This window comes from Lottia gigantea (genome assembly GCF_000327385.1).
Source record: "Lottia gigantea unplaced genomic scaffold LOTGIsca_101, whole genome shotgun sequence".
Lineage (NCBI taxonomy): Eukaryota > Metazoa > Mollusca > Gastropoda > Lottiidae > Lottia > Lottia gigantea.
Window position 1 is genome coordinate 728,132 of NW_008706772.1, and position 6,578 is coordinate 734,709.

A 6,578-nucleotide genomic window follows, 5' to 3' on the forward strand; every position below is an offset into this window, starting at 1 on the left:
ACAGTGGTCAGTAAGTCACTATTCTGTAGATTATTAAATAACAGTGGTCAGTAAGTCACCATTCTGTAGATTATTAAATAACAGTGGTCAGTAAGTCACTATTCTATAGATTATTAAATAACAGTGGTTAGTAAGTCACCATTCTGTAGATTATTAAATAACAGTAGTCAGAAAGTCACCATTCTGTAGATTATTAAATAACAGTGGTCAGTAAGTCACTATTCTGTAGATTATTAAATAACAGTGGTCAGTAAGTCACCATTCTGTAGATTATTAAATAACAGTGTTCAGTAAGTCACCATTCTGTAGATTATTAAATAACAGTGGTCACAAGGTCACAATTCTGTAGATTATTACATAACAGTGGTCAGAAAGTTACTATTCTATAGATTATTAAATAACAATGGTCAGTAAGTCACCATTCTGTAGATTATTAAATAACTATTATCAGAAAGTCCCCATTCTATAGATTATTAATATTTGTGGTAAATGAGTTAAAGCTCTGTAGATTATTAAATAACTGTGATCAGAAAGTCACCATTCTGTAGATTATTAATGACAGTGGTCAGTAAGTCACTATTCTGTAGATTATTAAATAACAGTGATCAGAAAGTCACCATTCTATAGATTATTAAATAACAGTGGTCAGTAAGTCACCATTCTGTAGATTATTAATATTTGTTGTAAATGAGTTAAAGCTCTGTAGATTATTAAATAACTGTGATCAGAAAGTCACCATTCTGTAGATTATTAATGACAGTGGTCAGAAAGTCTCCATTCTGTAGATTATTAATAATTGTGATCAGAAAGTCACCATTCTGTAGATTATTAATAATATTTAATAATTGTGGTCAATGAGTTAATGCTCTGTAGATTGTTAAATAACAGTGGTCAGTTTGTCAATTTACATTATGTGTGTAGCATTTAGAATCTCTTGGCTTCTCTTGTTGGGTTGCATCAGGAAAATGGTGAATTCTAATCTAAATCTCTATTGACAAGTGTCCATTATACTCTTATATACTGAAGATAATCACCATGTGATATCATAATTAGTTATTAGTTATAAACATTTTAATGACTCTATAAAACTTTAGTTTTAATTTTTTTTTTCTAGATTCTGTGTGACTGAAGTAGAATATGTTGTGAATCCTATTTTAAATAAAAAATTCAGGTAACTAAAACCATTTTTGTTTAGAAAAAAGATATTCATGTTGAAAAATTATTATGTCTGTAAATTCTACTGGTTGAAGATCCTCATTGTAATCAAAGTTTCAGGTTGAAAGTTAAATATTGCCTTGTAATACAATCTACTGAATTTATATAATGCAGACATAGAGTATCGTAAATATGGTGATCTGTGAAGGAAGTATTGTTATACGCCCACACGTAAGATGGGCGTATATTGTAATCACCCTGTCGGTCCGTCTGTCCGTCCGTCCGTTCACATTTGGCTCGTTCTCACTCTACAGGCTACAGTTCTTTATGGATTCTTTTGATTTTTATTTTGTGTGTCAATGTCATTATGAAGATGATCCCTATTGATTTTCGTGATGATCGGATAATTTTTCACCGAAATATCGTGTCTGACTTGACGTTTTACTCTATTAGCTATATTGTGCAACCCTGTAGTCATTAAAGACTGTTTAATCATTTCTGACAGCTGCCAGTGGGCGTATGTTACCTTGCCTGGCAAGCTATCTTTTTAATAGGAGAGATATCTAGATGTCATTAGCTTGGTTAGGTCCAACAAATAGAGTAATCTCTTTCCTCAATATTACAGTCGACCCAGGTGTAAATGTGTACAGATAATATTGTTTGACCAAGGACTAGCTGGTGACTCAAATGTGTTATCCTTGTGAAAATGGATACCTCTTTCTATCTTTCTGTAAATGAAAAACATCTTAGTTAAGGTATATCTGAATGACATAACAATCTAGCATGTTTTTTATACTAAGAAAATATTGGCAATGTAACAATGCTTTATCCTTGTTTGTGTGTTATTTCAGAGCTGCCCAGCAAGAATTGAAGGAAATTTTAGGAGAGCAAAATTCATTGCCTGTTTTAGCTTTTCATGGAACCAATGTAAATAATATTCAATCTATTTGTGAAAATGGTTTTAAAAAGCAAGGTAGGAAACCAAACACATTGTATTTTCTCATACAAGGATCTGATGGATCTGTTAGAAAGTTAGAAAGTTAACCTTGTTCTCCTGATTGTTACATAAATTCCCAACAATAACATCAAATAATTATTTATGATTTTTTATAAACTACAATGTGCCTGATATGAAGCTTCTGAATTCTGTTGGGTACTGTTTAAAGGGGCATTCCGCTTTATTGTAAACATTTTTAATATCAAAAGCATCGTAAATTATACGAAAATTATATAAAATATTTCTAAAGTTTGCTATAAATATCTACTTGATCAAACTGAATTTTTTTCTGAAAGGGTTGATTAAAAATAGAGAGTACTAATTGTTAATTAAGGGGTTTAGCTTTATAATGGCTCCATATTTTTTGGCGAAACCTTTAGAATACGTAGGAGAAATATGTCTGTACTATAGACGTTTATTTTACTTAAATACGTACATTAGTTTTTTAACAGCTATCATAAAGCATAAAAATTGTACGCAAGTAAACTTTTTAAATAGTTTTGGCGTTTAAATATTAACGGCTAGACATTTTTAGTTAAAACTTTCAGATACGTTAAGGGACACATTTTTCTAAATTTTGATGTATATAGTTTTCACAAATTTGAGCTAAAATTTTTCGACCTACAGAATAAGCGGAATGTCCTTTTTTAAAATGGGTTATGTTTAAGTCATGTTTGACATAGAGCTTACAAAACAATTATGATATAGATATAACATAGATAAAAAAATTTTACTGCAGAATTTTGTTACAAGCAAGCAACAATGCCTTATAATGTTTCTTATTGGTCACTGATGAGAGTTGCCAAGATCCCTATTACATTTGTACATTTATTTGACACCAAAAATACATAAAATTATGTTGCCATGATATCCAATTGTGGACTTTTGAAAGAAAACTTTATTTTATTTTTTTAAATTTATCAATATTGTTTATTTGAAAAAAGGCTGTCAATTTATGATTAATTCTCTACAATTGAAATAAATGCTCTTGCTCTGCCACTGTAGATGCAACCACAACCCTCTTGTTTAAACCGGATGATAAAATAAGATTTCATTGTGTTTAGGTGATCAAAACTTTACTAGAAATACCAGTGGAGCTCAGTGGTATGGTGATGGAGTTTATTTTAGTGAATACCCTGAATATTCTATGGGCTATATTAAAGGAGAAAAGAAAATTTTACTCAATCAAGTATTACCAGGAAGGGTGTGTATAACAATTTTCATTTCAATATTTTAGGTGATAGTGGCTTTGCTCAAACTCATGGTGCTAAATATGGTCAAGGAGTTTATTTCAGTGAATTTCCAGATTATTCAATGAGGTACATTCATGGTGCCACCAAACTTCTCCTTTGTCAAGTGTTAATTGGAAAGGTTTGTGTCGTAATTTTTGAGTAAGAAATCCCTCATTTGACCCCTGGTAACCTTTTTTAGAGCTGAATCTTTTAGCAATATCAATTTTGAATTACTGCCACCATGTGCAAAAAAAAACACCCTGTTTAAACATACTTCTTATAACTTTTTGAGCTGACATTCTAGGTTGAGGTGATAATTAATTTTAATCTGCATGCAAGGAGAAATTTGATCTTGATTTGTGATTTAAATCAATATATTCCAATCAGAGTTTTTCTCATTTCAGTCATTCACATGTACTAGTTTAAGAGGGAGCAATGGTCAGGTTGAAACTGGTTATGACTCACATATTTCTAGCGATAAGAAAGAGTTAGTTATATTTAAAACTGAGAGAATATTACCATGTTATATTGTACATTATACACCCAAATCTGGTGATTATCAATATAAATAATAAGTTATTATAGAGAATATTGTACACCCAAATGTGATTATCAATATAAATATTAAGTTATATTTAAAACTGAGAGATTATTACCATGATATATTGTACATTATACACCCAAATCTGGTGATTATCAATATAAATAATAAGTTATATTTAAAACTGAGAGATTATTACCATGTTATATTGTACATTATACACCCAAATCTGGTGATTATCAATATAAATAATAAGTTATATTTAAAACTGAGAGTATATTACCATGTTATATTGTACATTATAAACCCAAATCTGGTGATTATCAATATAAATAATAAGTTATATTTAAAACTGAGAGTATATTACCATGTTATATTGTACATTATACACCCAAATCTGGTGATTATCAATATAAATAATTAGTCCCAAATCTGGTGATTATCAATATAAATAATAAGTTATATTTAAAACTGAGAAAATATTACCATGTTATATTTTACATTATACACTCAAATCTGGTGATTATCAATATAAATAATAAGTTATATTTAAAACTGAGAGAATATTACCATGATATATTGTACATTATACACCCAAATCTAGTGATTATCAATATAAATAATTAGTTATATTTAAAACTGAGAGAATATTACCATGATATATTGTACATTATACACCCAAATCTGGTGATTATCAATATAAATAATAAGTTATATTTAAAACTGAGAGAATATTACCATGTTATATTGTACATTATAAACCTAAATCTGGTGATTTTCAATATACAATTAGTTATTATAGAGAATATTGTACACCCAAATGTGATATCAATATAGGTCATGAGTTATATTTAAAACAGAGAGACTATTATCATGTTATATTGTACATTATACACCCAAATCTGGTGATTTTCAATATACAATTAGTTATTATAGAGAATATTGTACACCCAAATGTGATGATATCAATATAGGTGATAAGTTATATTTAAAACTGAGAGACTATTATCATGATATATTATGCTGGAAAATCTGGTAAATCATTAATTAATTCAATTAAACTATTGCACATTTTACATTCAATTAAAGACAATAATAAGATCGGCTATATTGTAGAATTTGCTTTATATAAAACATAGTACCCTAAATAATTCTGATAACAACATAACAGGTCAGATATACACTGCTTCTGTTCTGTTTTAAATGTATTCTATTTATTCATATTTTACATAACCTACTGCTTTTTTTCCTTTTAAACTTTGCTTTGAAACTGCTTATTGTTTTCATATCATGTTTAGATTATTATTGTTGTGTTATGTATAATAACCTCTAAGGAGCTGTTAATGTACTATTGTTGTAAGGTATAATGGATAGCCGAGGGTTTTATCAGATATAAAACAATGGAATGGTGTCACTTGAGGTTTAATAATTTGTTTTATTTTTAAATTTAAAAATATTTTAATTCTTATTATTAAAGCTTTTTCCATATCGCAAATTATATTTTGTTGTGAAAATTTTCTAAATGATGTTAATCTAATTAAAATTAGGAAATAAGTTTTTTTTTTTTCATTTTCTAATATTTTTCTTCTCCATTATTACGTAAGTTTCCTCACACTGTTCTGTTTTAATGATGTGATTTAAATGAACTAAGCTTTTCATGTAGAAACTGTTTCTAAATAATGTAACAATTGGTGGGATAGAAAAACCCACAGAGGCTGTCATTTTGCTTATGGTTTGCTATCTAGAAATCTAGAAACTGGTTTTACATGACCAATGATTGGTAAAAACCATTAAAACTTACAATTGAGACAAAAACGTTTATTGTCCTCATCCATGGCCGTCTAAGTTTGTCTTTGCACAATGACTACTAGACATTCCAACAGTAACAATCCCTGACAAATTTTGATGAAACCTGGTGAACCGCAGAATGAATCTTACAGAAAATGAAGACTTATTATTCTGAGTTTTTGTTTCTGAGTCTTTTAAACACTTCAATTTTAGCCAGTAAACACTCCAGAAGGCACAATTGTTGACAGATTTAAATCACAAATGTTCATAATTAGTTAAGAAAAAATCAAAAATCAACAAAATCAAAAAGATATTTTGATATGAATTATTGCACTTGTTTATGCTGATCCGTCACATATAAGAATGGGTGTCCCAACAGTCTGTCGAGCAGTTTTCTGCGGCAGTGATAAATAGAGATCTTCAAGTTGCTGTCTTACAATCATCTCTAATGATTTTGATTCCAACTGGCCAAAGGATTTTCTTCAAATGCACCAGAAGCAACACTATCAAAATGACCAACAATATTTCTGTGTCTACTCCTATAATCAGCATAACAACCTGACGAAGGGAAGCCTGTTCACAAAATAAAACAAAAAAGTTAATCACAAAATATCATCAGTAGCAGACAAAATTTAATTTTCAATTAATAAAAATGAAATATATAATATGAAAATCACATTTCATACAAATGTCTGGGGGAAAATATGAAAAATACACAACATGTATGAAAAATATTAAATTTTCTTAAATAAGACAGGGGGAAAATGAATAACAATACTTTGTGATGAATATTAACAATTTGTCTAACCATTTTTCTCTAAGTTACTTACTCAAACTACAATAGTACATTTTATTTTTAACAATT